The sequence below is a fragment of the Ambystoma mexicanum genome, chromosome 13 (genome assembly GCF_040938575.1).
Source record: "Ambystoma mexicanum isolate Mex_15411 chromosome 13, UKY_AmexF1_1, whole genome shotgun sequence".
Lineage (NCBI taxonomy): Eukaryota > Metazoa > Chordata > Amphibia > Caudata > Ambystomatidae > Ambystoma > Ambystoma mexicanum.
This window is the reverse complement of record NC_090938.1, coordinates 679,941,786-679,962,816: the sequence shown is the minus strand read 5'-3', so window position 1 is coordinate 679,962,816 and position 21,031 is coordinate 679,941,786. Positions and strand designations below refer to the sequence as shown.

Genomic DNA, 21,031 nt, shown 5'->3' with positions numbered 1-21,031 from the left:
AGGATAAATCTTGCGGTTCTGTTCTGGATGAGTTGCAAAGGGCGCAAGGCTGAAGAAGGGAGGTTGAGGAAGAGGCTGTTGCAATAGTCCAGCCTAGAGAGAACCAAGGCTCTGGAGAGGGTGAGCCACTGAGGGAAGGTGAGTGAGGGTAGAGTACCTCTGAGGAGGTATGGCTGATAGTGAGACTTTTTAGAGATGTCTGAAATGTGAGAGGAGAAGGAGCGATTGGAGTCAAAAATGGCCCCAAGGTTTCTTGCCTTGCAGGTGGGTGCGGGCACACAGCCAAGGGAGGCTGGCCAGAGTGAAAGTGGGAAAGCAGGAGCAGGGGTCCCAATGAGAACAATCTCAGTCTTACTGGCGTTGAGGCAGAGGTCATTTGCAGCACACCAGGACTGGATAGCGGACAGACAGTCCGATATGAGCGAGGGTAGCCTGAAAGATAGTTGTGTGTCATCAGCGTAACACTGGAAGTTGGAGGTGAAAGTGGCAATCATACGTGCCAGGGGCACACATGTAGACTTTGAAGAACCATGGGGAAAGGTTAGATCCCTGGGTAACTCCATAGGTAGAGAGAGCTGTAGTCGAGAGAAAGGCTCCAAGTTCCACCTGGGATGGGCGGTTGGAGAGAAAGGAGGTTAGCCACGCCAGAGCCTGACCAGTGATTCCCAGGGTATCACTCTGACGTGCGGCTAGGGTGATGTGATTGACTGTGTCAAAGGCAGAGGAGAGCTCAAGGAGAATGAGGACAGAAGGAGTGTTAGTGTCAAGGTTTGAGAGCAGGTCTTCACGGGTGTTCAGAAGAGCAGTTTCCGTGCCTCTGGACGCTCTAAAGCCAGACTGGTGGTCATGGTAGCAACCAATAGATTCAGTGTGGAGGGTCAGCTGAGAGATAGCCAACTTCTCAAGGAGTTTGCCCAGGAAAGGAGTGATGGAGTTAGGGCAGTAGTTTGCTGGATTGGATGGGTCGGCAGAGGGCTTTTTGAGCAGAGGGTGCACAAGGGAGTGCTGTGGTGCTGTGGGGTCGCAGAACCAGTAACTAGTGACATTGTAAATGTGTTAGCAGTATTGTTGATAAATGGATACTGTGTGTTGTGCATAGTGCGGCTGCTTGGAAAGCTCCTTGGTGTTCTATGAACACCAAAACCCCCACACAAGCTCTATGTCATGTATGTCTTACAGTCTGAGTATGTGTTTAATAGTGGAAAAAGAGAGGTGCGTGTGCGCGCATGTGCACACTTAACAACGTAATAAGGGAGACACAGGAGCGTCTGTGCATGTGACAATGTTTTTAGGAGAATGGTATATGTTGGTTTGAGCACTTACTATTTGCAGGGGGGGCAGGGTCGGTGTGTCTATGTGTATCTAGGGTCTCGTTTTATATAATATGCACACTGCCCAGTGTGCACGGCCATTTTGTGCACCTAGGTGCACCGCAGTACCCTCTGCATGTGTTGTTGTTTGCATTACCAGTGCAATGAATGAACGCACCTCCTGGCAGACCCAGGTATACAATGACTATTTGCACTTTGTAGGGAAAAAAAGTGTAAATGTCTCCCTGCCCTGCGCGCACGGTGGAGGGCACATACAATGTATTCCTATGAAAGCCGCCAATCAGGTGTAGGCGGAAAAGCATTTGTTCCTGACAGGTGGAGAGGATAGGGGTGGCAGACGCATACATTTTGGCCCGTGGCTCTGCTCCGCCTGTCAGAAACTCCAAAATCTCCTAGACCGGTGAAAGACGAGTAACAGCACGCGTACAAGTATTACGTATGATCTTCAATCATCGTTAAATGCTCCTGGGACTTGGAAAATGAGGGCCTTATGAGCACATTTTCGAGTTCTACAAGACCTGTTACCTTTACACTTTCAAAATGTGTACATAGAAGTGCAAAAGGAGAGTGTAAAGTGGTGGGTATTTGCCTGTATCCCACCCTTTTGCACTCTGCCGTGCAAACGGAGTAAACACATTCTGCCATTTACATATGGGGGGCATTTTTGGCAATCGATTCCTATGGACTCCGCTTGCTTTTCACTGCTGTAAAATGCAGACAAATTCCATTGAAATCCACAGCATTTACGCCAGAATGAAAATGTCATGCTGGCGTAAATATTTATTTATTTTTTACATTTACACAGCGCACACAAGCCCTCAAGCATCGGGGCGCTACAATCCAGTTACACGAGACCCATTAGCTGGGGATATACTTAGTACAAGATTAAATAGTGTTAAATAGGTATTGGTAGGTACAAGGTAGGTGTTTAAACATAATGATACAGAAAGGCATTGTGTTTCCCTGAATTGCAAGTTACATAGATGCTACAGTTGCGTTATACTGGAGTATTTGTATGGCAGAGAGAAAGGGGAGATGGAAAGGTAATTTACGATCCACCCCCCTTCTCCACCATGCACAGGATTGAAAATGAGGTGTAATGTAAATTGCCTGTGAAAAAGCCTTACGCATGACTTTCACGCATTGAATTTGCATTACTCCTCGTTAAGCATGAACCCCTTAATATATGTGGGGGAGATTGAGTGAGAGTGTGTGCAGAGTGCTCATGTGTGTGTGCTTGCGTGTGTCAACTTCATTTTAAATGGGGTGCAGTGGTAAATCAGGGTGTCAATGCAAGAAAGGAAGGCGTAATGCGTTTATGCCTTGATCTACCACGCCGCCACATTTTCATGCAGTTACAAGGTTACAGAGCAGAGATCAGCTCTCCGCCGTGCCTTCCTCCTGCATCTTGTCATTGCCTTGACATTTTCGTGCAGGTGTGAAATTAATGGCTTCTCATGGAACCAACCTTGGTTGTTTATGTTTATGTTATGTTTATTGAATTTATATAGCGCTTTACAGTATAACAACAGGTACAAAAGTGAGAGAAGCATATTTACAAACATGAGACAAGTCATTACAACAATATGTAGAACAATTTACAAGGAGGAGGGGGAGAGTGGGGAAAGGGAAGGGGAGAGGGGCAGGTGGTCAGAATGCTTGACATCGTAGAATAAGGGTTGTGACGAGGAAGACTTGGACTTGGAGTAATGAAGATTACCCTAAGTGATCAGGCCATTAGCGTGTCTCTGGCGAGTGCTGGGGTTATGGGGTGGTGGCTTTGCAGCTCTGCATATATGCTTAAGGTTATCTGTTACAGTCCCGGCTGCTGCTGACTAGAGCTGGGAGATCTCGGAGGGGTTCGGCCCGGATCGTAGCCAAGGCTCTGGCCGGAACCTCTTCTCTGGTCAGTGCCTGCCCAAAGCAGGGACCGTGGTGGCGGATTTCAAGGTAAGTGAAATGGAGCACAATGAGGTAGGTGGCAGCCACGGCATACCACCTCTTTCTGCTGCTACGACACTCAATCCCCTTGCTATTCTGACCTGCCCCCACCCTCCCCTCAAAAAGCACTGGCGCTGTGCCTGCCCCTCCCTAGACATTTTTTCGACCTCAACCCGTTTTGTCTTTCTCCAGCTCCTTTTAGCTGCCCCTTCCCCCTTTAGCAATTGTTCTTACCCTTTAGAACCTTTGTTGCCCCAATCCGTTTTAGCCCCTAGTTGTTTTTGCTCTCAGTCCCCTTCAGCCCCTTTTCTTGCCCAAGTCCTTTTTGTTGCCCCAAACCTCTTTAGCGTCCGGTATCGCGCCCAAACCCTTTCCTTACCCCCAGCCGCTGGCACAGGCCTCGCCCCTGTTTTGCATTACCCTGACTGGGCTCCTGTGGGGGGGGGGGGGGCCTTAGAGCAGCCAGGCCAGGCCCCCAGGGTCGGCCCCGGCTCGCCTCTCCCCACGAATTCCCTGGCTCTCCCAGGCCTCCTGCTGACACGTGTTGTGATGCGCACACATCCCTTTCAGAGACTAGCAGGGAGGCTCTCTTGCAAGAAGCCACACGGTAGAAGTTCTGAGAATCCATGGAGGGAAGAGACATGTTCTTAGTGGGAAATGAGGGGGGGGGGGCTATCGCCGCAAGAGCTGCTTTCGAACGAAATGCAAATTGTGCAGCTTCAAAGAACTGCCACCCGGTGACAAGGGGAAGCGCGCGAGGAGCCTGGAACGCGCGGCACGCGCCGGGACTCGGAGCTGCCAGGACTTAGACTCGGGGCGTTCACTCTGCCAGACAGGAGTTATTTGGCGGGATTAGCGGAAGGCGCTGCTTTATTTCAAAGGCAGGCGGGGGCTGTTCTGTGTCCTTTAAGCTCGATACTCCACGGGCACGAGGGGAAGCAGGGGGGCTGGTGGGGGAGCTCTTGCTCTGCAGCAGCGCGCGCTAATGCGGAATAGGCAGGACTGCGCCTGCGCGACTTGCCGCCAAGCTGGACCTGGCGTACGTCAAGTGCAGGGAGCTGAGAGGTTAATGTCATCTTCCTGGACGACCCGTCTGCGTTCATTATCCCCCCCCCCCCCCGCCGCGACGGGTGAAGGCCACTGTCATGGAAACTTTCACACGAGGGCAGGGGAGCCTTACCTTGCTCTACTTCAGCAACACGAGGGAAGCCATTTCAAATGTTTCGGTTCAAACGGGCCTCGCGCCTCAGGGGGCACGGGAGCGAGCAGCGGCCCCCAGGTTGGCAGCCTTATGACGAAGCAAAATACTTCCTTAATGCAGTACATTAAATGCGCGCTGTACAGCGTACACTTTGCAGGCTGCCTTTGCTGGCACCCTAAGGCTGTCACCTCCCTCGGGCTTTGCAGTATCCAGCAGTGTTTTTATGACCTCGCCTTTTTTAAAATCCGGTTTCCACTACATTTAACATCTACATTAGAAGCTACTACAAACACAAAAGAAAATTATTTAATTGTGCTAACATTATAAACTGTGTCTTTTAAACCATGTAGAATAGCTGAAAGGTTTCAATTGAAACTGTTTGCCAATAAAATAAAACATTATAAAAATGTACACTATTGATTGATAACAAAACGTTTCCAGTGTCTTACTGAGTAACCATATTCATTATTTTCTGATAGAAGGTTATCACTCTATGGTGGACAGTCTGGTATATGCATTTTGTACTCTTTTAAAATATGAAACACTTGTATACGAGCGCGGTCGAAATAAAATATCAATATGACCAAAACAAGGAAGGGTTGCAGGGGGTACAAGTGCTCACAAACAGCTAAGTGGGTTATACCGAAGCAGTATTTTTAACACGAAAAAGAAGTGGGCAGAGCAAATGTTATGCTCCGCAACCGTGATGTATTATAAGATGTTTCAAAAGGACACAGTATCAATAGACAGGCATTAAGAGTCTATTAATTGCTCCTAGGTTGGTATATATTTATCAAAGTGGCGTATCAAAAAACAGAGAGACAAATGAACAAAGACATTTCTAACTGTCCCTTTCTCTCATACAAGATGTCGTAAGTATGTGTTGGTGTGAGGTCTTGTCTATTAGTGGGTAGAATAAGAAAGAGCAAACAGACATTTCTTGTATTTTCTAAGGTCCAAAAGCCATGATGTTTCAGTTTTCACGGTGTCACTTTGTTATAATGAAAAGTGATCTTTAAAATATACCTATAGGAAAGGGAAACGGGCCAATAGCGTCAATGAGGGTTCCCGGATGCTTTGCATAAAATGAAAAAGCATTTTGGGAACATAGAAATCATCACAGATCTTTATATTTAACAGCAATGTCTGCAGTAAGAGGGTTGTATCCTTGTATACAAAATGGACACTAAGCTTGGTGTTGATTTCATTTTTCACAACACGCACCCTAACATTAAAGTGTTTCTAACACTGAACTATATAAACAGATACAGAGATGTGAGGATAGAATGGCTGTGGCACCAGTCACTTCATTAGGGAGCAAAGAGCAGCTGCAGATAATGGGTTTTTCCTCACTCAGGGTTCTGTCCAGGTGTCTGGGTCAGGATGGGTGTGCACATGCTCTGGTCCCAATGTGTAGACATGCTCTGTGAATTATACCTATATGGAATTCCTCTCTCTCAAGTCTTGAGGTATATTCCGGGCAGATGAGAGTGTATGTGCATTTCCTCTTGACCTCTGATTAGGAAAGGGATTAGATGGCCACTTGTTGAAAGGTACAGGGCACTCTTTGCCCTGAGAGGTTAAAGTGGAGCTGGCACAGATCTTTTGAACATTTTGTTTTTTTGCTTATTTTGCATTACACACCAGGAGTCATGCTGCAGAAACTATGCAACACTGCAATTTCAGTTGTGTACTGTGTTAGTGCAAACATTGCTCTAGAGTAAACCAATCTTTCAATGCATCTTTGCACCAGGACAAACTTATATTATTCTGTATTTTAAAAAAAAAAATGTTTTATTTGATTTAAAAAATGTTTACACATTTTCTTTTACAAATTATTTGAGTCCGTTCCTTAGTCCTGCTCCTCCATTCATCCTTATTTAGTTCGTTTTAAGTTCATTTTAAATTAATCTTCTTTCTGGTTTAGGGCTTTCCAAAGTCAATATGTTGTAAAAATTGCGACACTGCGATTATTTCCTTTGTGCGTTCCCCCTTCATTAAGCGTTTCCACCATACTTTTTCTTCGTAGATGGAAAATCCTTCAAATAAATGCAACATGTGTGTGGTTCTTAGTTCGGTCAAGCCTGTGCAGTTCAAGAGTAGATGTCTTAGTGTTTCTTTAAACACTTTATCCTGGCAGAAACGGCAGTTGTTCGACGATGATATTCCTCTGATAAATCTTATCTCATTAGTTGGCAAAATGTTGAGACGAGCCCTCATGAATGTTTGCCAGTGTTGTCTGTTTGGAAAGATTTTCAGATAGGGTCTGATCTCATTCAGCTTTCTATTGATCGGTATCACATGCGCCGCTGATTTATATGATCCCGCTGTGTCCTGGGTCTCTATCCAATCTAAAGTTTCTAGTCTTGTTATTGCTTTCATGGGATTGGTTATTAGCTCTTCTTCTGAGGATCCGATTTCTTCTAGTTGAGATGTTATTTTCTGGCGCCAGCTCTTTAAGGTTTTAGAGTTTGTTGTAAAAACTTCTTTATGGATGATATCAAAGATGTTAGACCGCTCCGGAATAATCACTTTTCTGTATATCATCAGTTCGTTCCTTGATACAATGCTTTGTAGGGACAGAATACATAATTCCCTTCTTATTAAAGGCATCGGCGTAGAAGGAGGAAGGTTCAATATCTGTCTCCAGAAATGACTTTCCAGCTTTATCCATAAAGTTCCCGGGATGTTGAGGAAGGCCTCTGCCCCGCATGTTACTGATGGGATCACTTTAGATCAATAAAATTGTATAATCGGTTTGAGTGAATACCGGCAGAATTTATTTTCAAGGATTTTAGCTTGGGATGTTAGGTTCTTTATTCTTTCCCAAAGATAGAGCGGCATACTTGTTTCAGTTTGGTTATTGCTCAAGATCACTCCCAGGTATTTCAACTCTAATACCGTTTCAATCTTTTCGACTTCCAGCTTCCAAGTAAACGAGATGTTAGGAGTACCCTAGGGCAAACATTTCCCTGGTGCAAAAATGCATTGTAAAAAAGTAGATTTTTGCACTAGGGCAACTTTTTCTCTAGTGCTACCACCATACAAAAGTGCAGTTGCGCAATGCAAAATGTTGGTAAAATGGCACCATGTGTGCCTTACCTTTAACAGTGAAAGACCTTGAGCCTAATTCACAGAAGTGTTTTATAATGGCAAAACCCCATTGGAAAATGCTCTGTGAATAAGGTCCCTTGAGTGTTGCTTTAAAGAAAACATAAGGACCGCTTTTAAACGTTATCTTGTGAGAATCACATATTGCTTTCGGAAATTGGTGACTGTAATGCTGTGTACATTGGCACCTGTCTCAGAATCCAACATTTGATACAGGGTTTAATAAGATCCCTATGCACACCTGAATGTACGTAGGGAGCCTTGGGGTCCCCAAATGAGTCAATGGGGGCACCTCTGGCAATTATTGTGAGCAAAACAAAGATCAACCGGCATTGATCTTTACTGTGAGCAAGACAACAGTCAACAGATAAGGATCCTACTCTGAGCAAGACAACAGTCAACAGGCAGGGATCCTACTGTGAGCAGGACAACAGCCAACAGACAGGGATCCTACTGTGAGCAAGACAACAGTCAACAGACAGGGATCATACTGTGAGCAAGACAACAGTCAACAGGCAGGGATCCTACTGTGAGCACAGGCAGGGATCTTACTGTGAGGAAGCCAACAGTCAACAGGCAGGGATCCTACTGTGAGCGAGTCAACAGGCAGGGATCTTACTATGAACAAGACAACAGTCAACAGACAGGGATCCTACTGTGAGCAAGACAACAGTCAACAGGCAGGGATCCTACTGTGAGCAAGACAGCAGTCAACAGACAGGCATCCTACTGTGAGCAAGACAACAGTCAACAGGCAGGGATCCTACTGTGAGCAAGACAACAGTCAACAGACAGGGATCCTACTGTGAGCAAGACAACAGTCAACAGGCAGGGATCCTACTGTGAGCAAGACAACAGTCAACAGACAGGGATCCTACTGTGAGCAGGACAACAGTCAACAGGCAGGGATCCTACTGTGAGCAAGACACCAGCCAACATGCAGGGATCCTACTGTGAGCAAGTCAACAGGCAGGGATCCTACTGTGAGCAAGACAACAGCCAACAGACAGGGATCCGACTGTGAGCAAGACAACAGTCAACAGACAGGGATCCGACTGTGAGCAAGACAACAGTCAACAGGCAGGGATCCTACTGTGAGCACAGACAGGGATCTTACTGTGAGTAAGACAACAGTCAACAGGCAGGGATCCTGTCAACAGACAGGGATCCTACTGTGAGCAAGACAACAGTCAACAGACAGGGATCCTACTGTGAGCAAGACAACAGGCAACAGGCAGGGATCATACTGTGAGCAAGACAACAGTCAACAGGCAGGGATCCTACTGTGAGCACAGACAGGGATCTTACTGTGAGTAAGACAACAGTCAGCAGGCAGGGATCCTGTCAACAGGCAAGGATCCTACTGTGAGAAAGACAACAGTCAACAGACAGGGATCCTACTGTGAGCAAGACAACAGTCAACAGATAGGGATCCTACTGTGAGCAAGACAACAGTCAACAGGCAGGGATCCTGCTGTGAGCAAGACAACAGTCAACAGGCAGGGATCCTACTGTGAGCAGGACAACAGTCAACAGACAGGGATCCTACTGTGAACAGGACAACAGTCAACAGACGGGGATCCTACTGTGAGCAAGACAACAGTCAACAGGCAGGGATCCTACTGTGAGCAAGACAACAGTCAACAGTCAGGGATCCTGCTGTGAGCAAGACAACAGTCAACAGACAGGGATCCTACTGTGAGCAAGACAACAGTCAACAGGCAGGGATCCTACTGTGAGCAAGACAACAGTCAACAGGCAGGGATCCTACTGTGAGCACAGACAGGGATCTTACTGTGAGTAAGACAACAGTCAACAGGCAGGGATCCTGTCAACAGACAGGGATCCTACTGTGAGTGTGGAATCAGAAAAAATACAATATTACGGCTGTTACACCAAGCAAAGGAAAAATACACCGACACGGGCTTGTAAAGATTCCCAGAATCTTTATTACAAAACTGAACAGTATTCAACAAAGTACACAAATAGCTATTTGGCCGTCAATACATCACAGAGACCACCAGCAGGGTTCAATGTGAGCAGTGAGCAGAATTTCCTAGCTGGACATCGACGTATTTATACAATTTGTAAAAATGATGTCCAGCCTCTTACAAGTTAATAATACATTGGGCTAGGGTCGAGCCAGGTTCACTTTCCTAATTTACGTATCTCGTGCATGCGGTTTACTTTTAAATACATTTACTAACACACTCCATTATTCTTTGATTTAACGTTACACTCTTTACACATGGTTTTAATACAGATCAAACAAATGTTTTGCATATTATATTCGGATAGCATTACTGTTCTTGTATACGTGTAGTTTAACATTGCTGATTCAAGTTATCCCCTGCTCCCAAGGTCAACAAAGGACAAGGTCTACATGACCCTAACATGTGGCCTGAAGGCAGGTTGGACATTAACTCTCCTACAGAGGTTGAAGAGGTTAAGGCAAGAACAAGAGCACACGAGACGGCCATTTTAGATTACAGGGTGACTTTGTACAAAACCCCAAAATGGCGGTTCTAACCTAAAATGGAGGCTTGATTCACTTGAGGTCACGACCTTGTGATACAGATTTCTTCGCAAAGCGACTGGGCATAGGCCAACATATACGATGAGGACGAAACAATATTATATCAGTTCTAACATGAGCAAGACAACAGTCAACAGACAGGGATCCTACTGTGAGCAAGACAACAGTCAACAGACAGGGATCCTACTGTGAGCAAGACAACAGTCAACAGGCAGGGATCCTACTGTGAGCAAGACAACAGTCAACAGGCAGGGATCCTACTGTGAGCAGGACTACAGTCAACAGACAGGGATCTTACTGTGAACAAGACAACAGTTAACAGACACGGATACTAATGTGAGCAAGACAACAGTCAACAGGCAGGGATCCTACTGTGAGCAAGACAACAGTCAACAGACAGGGATCCTACTGTGAGCAAGACAACAGTCAACAGACAGGGATCCTACTGTGAGCAAGACACCAGCCAACAGGCAGGGATCCTACTCTGAGCAAGTCAACAGGCAGGGATCTTACTGTGAGCAAGACAACATCAACAGACAGGGATCCTACTGTGAGAGGCCTATCATAGGTCTCAAACGGTGTGGATTTAGTTACCTTTAGAAACTAGATGGTCTTTGGTTGATCCAAGTTCAACGGGCAGTGAATTCCATAGGGAAGTGGCTAAGGTAGAAAAGGCTTGTGCCACCATTTCTCTCTAGTTTACATGCAACTGGGGTTAGGATTGAGGCTTGAGAAGAGTGAACAGAGTGAGCAAGAGCTTAGTGTAGAGGTTTTGAAGCTAATGAAGAGCATAGTGTAGGGATTTGAAGCTAATGATCACAGGGCTCTGTTCGTGACAAGTGAGATGCAATACACTGACGTCCAGGTAGCTGATAATGTGACCGCAAGGCCTGGGTGATGTTGTGTCTGTGCCTCAGTGGCAACAGAAGACATGCTGCTGTATTTTGCAGCCACTGAAGGCATTAGAGGAGACAGTTGAATAGCTTGAGACAGTCAGGGTTGTCCAACTCCAGACCTTGAGGGCCGGGATCCGGGCAGGCTTTCAGGATAGCCCTCATTAATATTCATAAAGAAAAATGTGCATACATTTCGACTCATTGTATGGAAATTTATCTCATGAATAATAATGGAGGGTAGCCTGATAAACCGGCACGGATCCGGCCCTTGAGGCCTGGAGTTGGACAACGCCTAGTCGATAAGGAGGAGACGTGTGCCAAGGTGGCCTGAAGAGGATGGGGAAAATACATCATACTTTGAAGGAACCGGGTAACGAATAAGCCAGTTTTTATAACCTGAGCAATTTCTGGAGTGAGAGAAAGAGAATCATCAGTAAAAACTCACATGGTGTTAACCAATGGTACAGGGGAAGGACTTGTCTGGCGGCCAGATTTCTTGAGGACAAGCCTCAGCTCTATTTCCCCAAATCAGTATCTTAATTTGTGCTCCATTCTATTTAAGTTTATTAGGCTCAATCCAGTTTTCGATATAAACAAATTGGCCAAGGAAGTTCTGGTGGGTGGTTCTGTGGCTTCTGCTTCATTGACAATGTCAAAAGAGTGAATAAGTTGCATTAGCGATAAGAGGTAGCTATTGAAAAGCATGGGTGACAAAGCAGAACCCTGGGAGCCACCACAGCCAACAGATGTAAAAACTGATCTGCAAGTAGGTATTGCAGCTTCCTGTTAACAAGAATAACCGTAGCCAGTCCAGGTATGATCGAGCTAGGCACTATTGAATTGAACGCTGTTTTACTCAATCCCTGTTGCTTTATGCTTTGTAATATATCAATTCAAGCAAATTACACGGTCTGTTGGATTCAGCTAATTCTTCGCCACATAGTTCTGTGCATGCACGCTCTTGAGGTGGTAGAAAGAGGCAGGTGTACATGTGCCATGATTATTAGAATGAGCCAGTGTTCTGGTGTGGGTGTGTGTATTCACAACGAGGAGGATGTCAGTGTTTACATCACATGGGGAGGAGGAGGATGTATTTCCGCATAATGTATAGATGTGCACTTACCGATAATTCCAAAATCGCTTTGACAGTATCAGGGCAGTGAACCACTGTATCTGACTGTATCAGGGCAGTGACACACTGTACCTGGCAGTATCAGGGCAGTTCACAATTTGTCTGACAGTATCAGGGCAGTAACTCACTGTACCTGGCAGCACCAGGGCAGTGAAACACAGGGCAGTGAAACACGGTGTCTGACAGTATCAGGGCAGTGAAACATTGTATATGTCAGTATCAGGACAGGGGCTCACTCTCTTTGACAATATCAGGGCAGAGACCAACTGTGTCTCAGTATCAGGGCAGTAACCCACTGTACCTGGCAGTATCAGGTCAGTGAAATAACGTGTCTGATAGTATCAGGGCAGTAACCCACTCTGCCTGACAGTATCAGGGCAGTGAAACACTGTGTCTGTCAGTATCAGGGCAGGAGCACTCTCTCTGACAATATCAGGGCAGTGACCCACTGTGTCTCAGTGTCAGGGCAGTAAAAGTCAGTGTCTGACAGTATCAGGGCAGTGAAACACAGTGTCTGGCAATATCAGGGCAGTGAAACACTGTGTCTGACAGTATCAAGGCAGTGAAACACAGTGTCCGGCAGTATCAGGACATTGAAACAATGTGTCCGTCAGTATCAGGGCAGGAGCACACTATCTGAAAGTATCAGGGCAGTGACCCCGTGTGTCTCAGTATTGGGGCAGTAAAGCACTGTGTCTGTCAGTATCAGGGCAGTGAAACACTGTCTGTCAGTATCAGGGCAGGGGCACACTCTGACAATATCACTGCAGTGACCCAAATGTGTCTCAGTATCAAGGCAGTAACCCACTCTCTCTGACAATATAAGGGCAGTGACTCACTCTCTCTGACAATATCAGGGCAGTGACTCACTCTCTCTGACAATATCAGGGCAGTGACTCACTCTCTGAAAGTATCAGGGCAGTGTATGTATCTAATCTAGCAGTATCAAGGCAGCAAGTCACTGCGTCTGGCGGTATGAGGGCAAATGAGTGACTGTGTGTTTCTGCATAGCGCAGTGAGGCCGTGCGTCGGTCACTTGTATAGCAGTGAGTCACAGTGTGTAGCATACTGGAGTAAAGCCCTACGGCAGGTTACCTCTTTTTGTTCTTGTGGCCCCAGTACTCAAGTTAGGACGCTAACAACTATAAAGTGAATGCCACCCACCACCTGCCTTCAGTTTCTTATCTCGATCTTTCAGAGGCAGGATATACTGGTTCTTAGTTTCAATTAGATGTAGCTACTGTGCGTCTCTTCCATTGGTATGACCTTGGCTTTCCTGGCACGAGTTGTCTCAGCTGAGCTTCGTTTCAGCCGTCTCTTCTCGTTTTTGCTAAATATGAAGCTTTCTCGTGTGGCCTTTAGTAACCTGGGTTGATTCTGTTTCTTTGTGCAAAGTAGAAATAAACGTATAATAAAGTGCTTCGTTTGAGGTAGATTATGTATAGTGGCGCTTGCCGCACTATTCTTCTACTAAGCATAGCAAGCCGCACTGTTTTCTTAGCTTTCTTGCGGTTCCAAGAGTATTTACAGGTGTAAGCTGGTCGACTATCTTCATTTTGCTTACAGCTTAAACTTCTTACATTTTGACATTGTTCTTTTACTCACGATATCCTTATTCATGGCGTTTCATCTCTTTGCATCATTCTCTGGTTGTCACTTCTTCTATCTGCGAGTCAGTCCGGGCCCTTGTGACGTCACCATTCGTCTTCTATTAAGGCTTTTTTGGTTTCTTCCGGGACTGTACTTAGGCAATCTTCATTTCATTTAATTTGTTGGTATGGTTTTCTCAATGGATACCTTACTGTCCATGATTTCCTTGGTACTGATACTTCAATAGGTGCTGTTCATCTAATAGGCACTGGGCAGAGCCCTACCGCGGCTCTCTGCTGGTTTATTTGCTCATCATACATCACATATCTTGGTGTGAATGTTCCTGGAACTTCAAAATGGCTGATTGGAGTGCAGGCTTTATTCGGGACCTCCTCTACAAATGGAACACAAATGGAACACCACCCAAAAGAAAACATTGACATAAATGAGAGCAAGAGAGCACCACCCAAAGGAAAACACTGACATCAATGAGAGCAATGGAACACCACCCAAAGGAAAACAATGACATCAATGAGAGAAATGACTGCAATGGGGACACATTGCACATGGGCTATCCACCTGCCGCATCAAATCTGTAATGGCTCTTTGTTACACAGAAGGCTTGATATTGATCTTGGGGGCGCCAGTGAGCAGGACATTGTATGGTGATTTGTATGGATTCCATTCAACCATGAAATTTAAACTCCCACACTTCCCAAAGGAAATGCATGTGTTCAGACACCGCCGTCAGCAGGAAAGGCAGACGCATACAGACATCAATAAACCGCAAAGCCACAGACTGCCCCAACTCCCTGCCGTAAGCCAAACTGTTTGTTCGGGGTGTAACTGCATGTGCTGTTACACATCAGAGCGACCCCAACGAGACCCTCAGGAGATAATTTGCCAATTGTGACTACAACATAGGGATTGTGGTACCCAGATGCGCTGTGTGAACAACTCGAAACACACTCCTGGGATAAGAACACACATAGGCTAACAGTCAGGCCTCTCTCTGCCCACTTACTGTCCGCAGCTGCAAGCCCGTGGACGCTGCCTGGATCATCCAACCTACTGTACAGAGATGTTGGGGAGCCTGCAGTTGGCTGCCTCGCCCCTGTTTTGCTGCCTCCCCCCAACTGCGCTTGTCTTCTTGTTGCTGATAGATTTGTATCCATCAGCGGTGATTTTTGGATACCGAGGCTTGAGCCTCATTACTCCATCTTCTCGGGTTGAGTGTATAGTCATGCGTTAGGATTCTTCTTGGTCTGTGTGGTCTTGTCACAGTAGGGCTGGGCTATCCCTTACAGAGTGTCTTATATTGTGTTGAGCTGCTCTCTGCCTTCCAGGGTGTCAGTGGGCACAGCCAAGTCTCCAACACAATCTGAGCTCTCAAAGTGAGATCAGTGGGAACATGATATAAGGTCGGCCTCCCTCAAGACCTTCTTTATTAACTAGTGTCTCATCGTTATGATGAAACACACGTTTCTATCAGTGTGAAACAAAACAACGTCATGAGTAAATAACGTGTGATGTATGGAGCGCTCATAAGGGCTCACATCCAGTGATGTCGCTGGGGGTGGGGGGTCTCGGCCCCTCCTCTGAAATCCTGCCCCCCCTTTTTGCCCCCACCTCAGCTGGGCTAATTTCTCAGCACTGTGCCCACCAGTACAGCACACACACAGGGCCGCAATCAATGCTGCTGCACAACAATGAAGAGCTGTTAAGTTCCCCTTGCAGCCAAGAGCAGCCCCTCCAATCAGAATGTAGTGACTTCATGGTTTAGTTCCTACATTCTGATGGGAGGGCAGGTGCAGTGGGGTGTGGGTAATTGGTGTGCAGAAAAGATTCTCTGCAGGAGTGCTTCTGACGTCACACATTACCCTTATATAGGCCCCCCAAACCCTACTTTTGTCTGGGCCAACCTACTTTTGTCTGTGGCCGCCTCTGTGCCCCTCCTAAATGTGATTCCTGGGGAAGCAACTGCTCACATCACATCACATCTCATTATAATGGTCCACGTGCATAGACACTATTCAGCGAGCGCCATGTTTTTTGAAAATATCACAGCCATTGTTGTATTATTCTTGGTGTAAACGTGCCATACAGCGGACACATGTTTCGACCCGACATGGCTGTGTGTCTGCTCGCTCTAGGGCAGGGGAGCAGCGTCTGTGCGCATCGGGCCAGCGAGTCTGTGTGTCTGCTAGCTCTAGGGCAGTGGAGCAGAGTCTGTGAGCATTGGGACAGTGAGTATGTGTGTATGCTCGCTCTAGGGCAGTGGAGCAGGGTCTGTGAGCATCGGGCAAGTGAGGCTCTGTGTCTGCTCGCTCTAGGGCAGTGGAGCAGGGTCTGTGAGCATCGGGTCAGTGAGTCTGCGTGTCTGCTCGCTCTAGGGCAGTGGAGCAGAGTCTGTGTGCATAGGTTCAGCGAGTGTTTGTGTCTGCTTGCTCTAGGGCAGTGGAGCAGGGTCTGTGTGCATAGGTTCAGCGAGTGTTTGTGTCTGCTTGCTCTAGGGCAGTGGAGCAGGGTCTGCGTGCATAGGTTCATCGAGTGTTTGTGTCTGCTCGCTCTAGGGCAGTGGAGCAGGGTCTGTGAGCATCAAGCAAGTGAGGCTGTGTGTCTGCTAGATCTAGGGCAGTGGGGCAGAGTCTATGAGCATTGGGTCAGTGAGTCTGAGTGTCTGCTCGCTCTAGGGCAGTGGAGCAGGGTCTGTGTGCATAGGTTCAGCGAGTGTTTGTGTCTGCTTGCTCTAGGGCAGTGGAGCAGGGTCTGTGAGCATCGGGTGCTCGCTCTAGGGCAGTGGAGCAGGGTTTGTGAGCATCGGGTCAGTGAGTCTGTGTGTCTGCTCACTCTAGGGCAGTGGAGTAGGGTCTGTGAGCATCGGGTCAGTGAGTCTGTGTGTCTGCTCGCTCTAGGGCAGTGGAGTAGGGTCTGTGAGCATCGGGACAGTGAGGCTGTGTGTCTGCTCGCTCTAGGGCAGTGGAGCAGGGTCTGTGAGCATCGCGTCACTGAGTCTGTGTGTCTGTTAGTGATATGGTGGTGATTATGTGTGTGTGTGTAAGCAGCAGGGACATGTGTCTGTTGGTCTTTCCCTCAAAGGGCAGTGAGGCTGTATGGCTGTCAGACGAAGGGCAGTGAGGCTGTGTGCCTGTCAGTAATTGGGCAGTGGGGGTATGTGTCTTCCAGTAGCAGGGCAGTGCGTTTGTGTGCCCAGCAGTAGTAGGGCGGTGCGGCTGTGTGTCTGTCCGTGGGAGGATAGCTCTGCCGTGTCTGTAATAATCGGGTCACTGAGTAGTAGGGCAGTGAAGCTCTGTCTCTGTCTCTGTCGGGACAGTGAAGCTTTGGTGACGTTTTAGGGCAGTGAGCCTTTCTTTGGGCCTCACCCGACGGGCGGTGGCCGCGTAGTGGAACAGTGCACCTGTGTGTCTGTAAGCCTCGAGCTGCGAGCCTGAGTCTGCGAGTGCGGCACTCCCCAGCCAGGCTTTCGGGTGTTTCTCCCTCCCAGAGGCCAGTGCGCCTCGTCTCTTCTTCCTCTCCTTGAGTCCTCACTCTCTGGCACCTTCGCCGACTGTTCCCAACTCGACGCCTGGGCACAAAGGATGCGCCGACACGGCTGCTTCCCACTCACAGGACGGCGCTTCCTTTCATCCCCTCTCCCGCGCTCGGCGCATCTGTCTCCGGGGCTTTAATTGGTGTCAGCCGGAGAAACGCTGCTCATCCTGACGGTGGGTTCGGGGCCCTGTGAAGAAGCACCTGCGGGGGAGGGGCGCGGGCCCGCCGCTGCTGCTGCCGGCTGCTGCTAGGTGCCTCTCTGCCTCAGGTGAAGGGATGTAGTCCGGATGTTATCTCTGCGTGTCCTGCTGGGGGTGACGGGGAGGGACGTGAGATGACGCTCACAGGCACAGTACTGCATAGAGCGAGCAACTATATAAAACTAAAGGACATCCTAGCAGCAGCGTCCATAAAAGACTCGGGACTGCAACTAACACCTCAAATTGCAAAAAAAATGTTTGAGCAGTGGAGCTGGATTGTCAACAAGGAAACACGAGACAAACTGAAATCATTAGCAACTATAGAGTCCAGTGAATACAAACTAAATGTGCCACCAGGATACTTGACACGATGTCCTTCAAAACATCATCATATGCCATTTTTGGGATTGAAACTGAATGCATTAAGCACCAAAGAAACATGGCAAGGAAAGATAAAACAACACAAGACAGCACCTGCAGGTTCTGTAACCTTGACATTGAAACAAGCAAACACTTAATAATAGAGTGCACTGAAACATGTAATCAGCGTAAAATTCCTCTGGAAACATTTTCTCCCTTGAACAACGATACTGCAGGGTGGTGGAAACACCTTTTAGAGGTCCAAAATGTAAAATGAGTCCGCGCGGTAGTAGACTATCTGGACATGTTGCTGAAAGAAGAATCAGTGAAAACGATTCAAACGGACACATAGTAAAAATGACAAAACTGAAGAATTAATAGGCATAATGAATTATTGACTGAATGGAAATTGTAACAAAAGTTTAATATCATTTTGTATAAAACTGAAGCTTTACAATAAATAAAAAAAAAATAGACCGAGCAGTGCAATGGTCACACAGTACTGCATAGAGTGAGCAGCAGCAGTGCAATGCTCACAGACACCGTACTGCATAGAGCGAGCAGTGCAGTGCTCATAGACACAGTATGGGCATAGAGCGAGCAGCAGCAGTGCAGTGCTCACAGACACAGTATGGGCATAGAGCGAGCAGCAGCAGTGCAATGCTCACAGACACAGGCTAGAGGCATAGAGCGAGCAGCAGCAGTGCAATGCTCACACACACAGTACAAGTATAGAGCGAGCAGCAGCAGTGCCATACTCACAGACACAGTACGGGTATAGAGGGAGAAGCAGCAGCGCAATGCTCACAGACACAGTACCGGTATAGGATAAGCAGTAGCAGTGCAATGCACACAGACATACTATGGGCATAGAGCGAGCAGCAGCAGTGCAATGCTCACAGATACACAATGGGCATAGCGCGAACAGCAGCAGTGCAATGCTCACAGACACAGGCATAGAGCGAGTAGCAGCAGTGCAATGCTCACAGATACAGTACGGGTATAGAGCGAGCAGCAGCAGTGCAATGCTCACAGACACAGTATGGGTATAGAGCGAGCAGCAGTAGTGTAATGCTCACAGACACAGTACCGATATAGGGTGAGCAGCAGCAGTGTAATGCTCACAGACACAGTACGGGTATAGGGCGAGCAGCAGCAGTGCAATGCTGACAGACATACTATGGGCATAGAGCAAGCAGCAGCAGTGCAATGCTCACAGACACACTATGGGCATAGCGCGAGCAGCAGCAGTGCAATGCTCACAGACACAGTATGGGTATAGAGCGATCAGCAGCAGTGCAATGCACACAGACACAGGCTACAGGCATAGAGCGAGCAGCAGCAGTGCAATGCTCACAGATACAGTACGGGTATAGAACGAGCAGCAGTAGTGCAATGCTCACAGACACAGTACCGGTATAGGGCGAGCAGCAGCAGTGCAATGCTCACAGAACAGACACAGTACCGGTATAGGGCGAGCAGCAGCAGTGCAATGCTCACAGACATACTATGGGCATAGAGCAAGCAGCAGCAGTGCAATGCTCACAGACACACCATGAGCATAGAGCGAGCAGCAGCAGTGCAATGCTCACAGACACAGTACGGGTATAGAGTGAGCGGCAGCAGTGCAATGCTCACAGAAACAGTGCGAGTATAGAGCAAGCAGCAGCAGTGCAATGCTCACAGACACAGTACGGGTATAGAGCGATCAGCAGCAGTGCAATGCTCACAGAAACAGTGTGAGTATAGAGCAAGCGGCAGCAGTGCAATGCTCACAGACACCGTACGGGTATAGAGCGAGCAGCAGCCGTGCAATGCTCACAGACAAAGTACCGGTATAGAGCGAGCAGCAGCAGTGCAATGCTCACAGACACAGGTTACAGGCATAGAGTGAGCAGCAGCAGTGCAATGCTCACTGAAACAGTGCGAGTATAGAGCAAGCAGCAGCAGTGCAATGCTCACAGGCACAGGATGGGTATAGAGCGATCAGCAGCAGTGCAATGCTCACAGAAACAGTGCGAGTATAGAGCGAGCAGCAGCAGTGCAATGCTCACAGTACGGGTATAGCGCAATCAGCAGCAGTGCAATGCTCACAGACACAGTACCGGTATAGGGCGATCAGCAGCAGTGCAATGCGCACAGACACAGTACCAGTATAGGGCGATCAGCAGCAGTGCAATGCGCACAGACACAGTACCGGTATAGGGAGAGCAGCAGTGCAATGCTCACAGACACACAATGGGCATAGAGAGAGCAGCAGCACTGCAATGCTCACAGACACAGAGCCGGTATAGCGCAAGCAGCAGCAGTGCAATGCTCACAGACACAGTACTGCTATAGAGCACGCAGCAGCAGTGCAATGCTCACAGACACAGTACTGCATAGAGCGAGCAGTGCAGTGCTCACAGACCCAGTACTGCATAGAGCGAGCAGTGCAATGCTCACAGACAAAGTACTGGTATAGAGCGAGCAGTAGTAGTGCAATGCTCACAGACACAGGTTACAGGCATAGAGTGAGCAGCAGCAGTGCAATGCTCACAGAAACAGTGTTAGTATAGAGCAAGCAGCAGCAGTGCAATGCTCACAGACACAGTATGGGTATAGAGCGATCAGCAGCAGTGCAATGCTCACAGAAAAAGTGCAAGTATAGAGCGAGCAGCAGCAGTGCAATGCTCACAGTACGGGTATAGAGCGAGCAGCAGCAGTGCAATGCTCACAGACACAGTACGGGTATAGAGCAATCAGCAGCAGTGCAATGCTCACAGACACAGTACCGGTATAGGGCGATTGGCAGCAGTGCAATGCGCACAGACACAGTACTGGTATAGGGTGATCAGCAGCAGTGCAATGCGCACAGACACAGTACCGGTATAGGGAGAGCAGTAGTGCAATGCTCACAGACACACAATGGGCATAGAGCGAGCAGCAGCACTGCAATGCTAACAGACACAGCGCAGGTATAGCGCGAGCAGCAGCAGTGCAATGCTAACAGACACAGCGCAGGTATAGCGCGAGCAGCAGCAGTGCAATGCTCACAGACACAGCGCAGGCATAGCGCGAGCAGCAGCAGTGCAATGCTCACAGACACAGTACCGGTATAGAGCACGCAGCAGCAGTGCAATGCTCACAGGCACAGTACCAGTATAGAGCACGCAGCAGCAGTGCAATGCTCACAGACACA

General features: G+C 47.8%; 1 protein-coding gene across 4 annotated transcripts in view; it reads left to right on the top strand.

The window, feature by feature from the left end:
• The window catches only part of STAC2 (SH3 and cysteine rich domain 2), a 311,435-nt gene that overhangs the window by 160,409 nt on the left and 129,995 nt on the right, over positions 1–21,031 (top strand). The gene's annotated exons all lie outside the window — the stretch shown is intronic.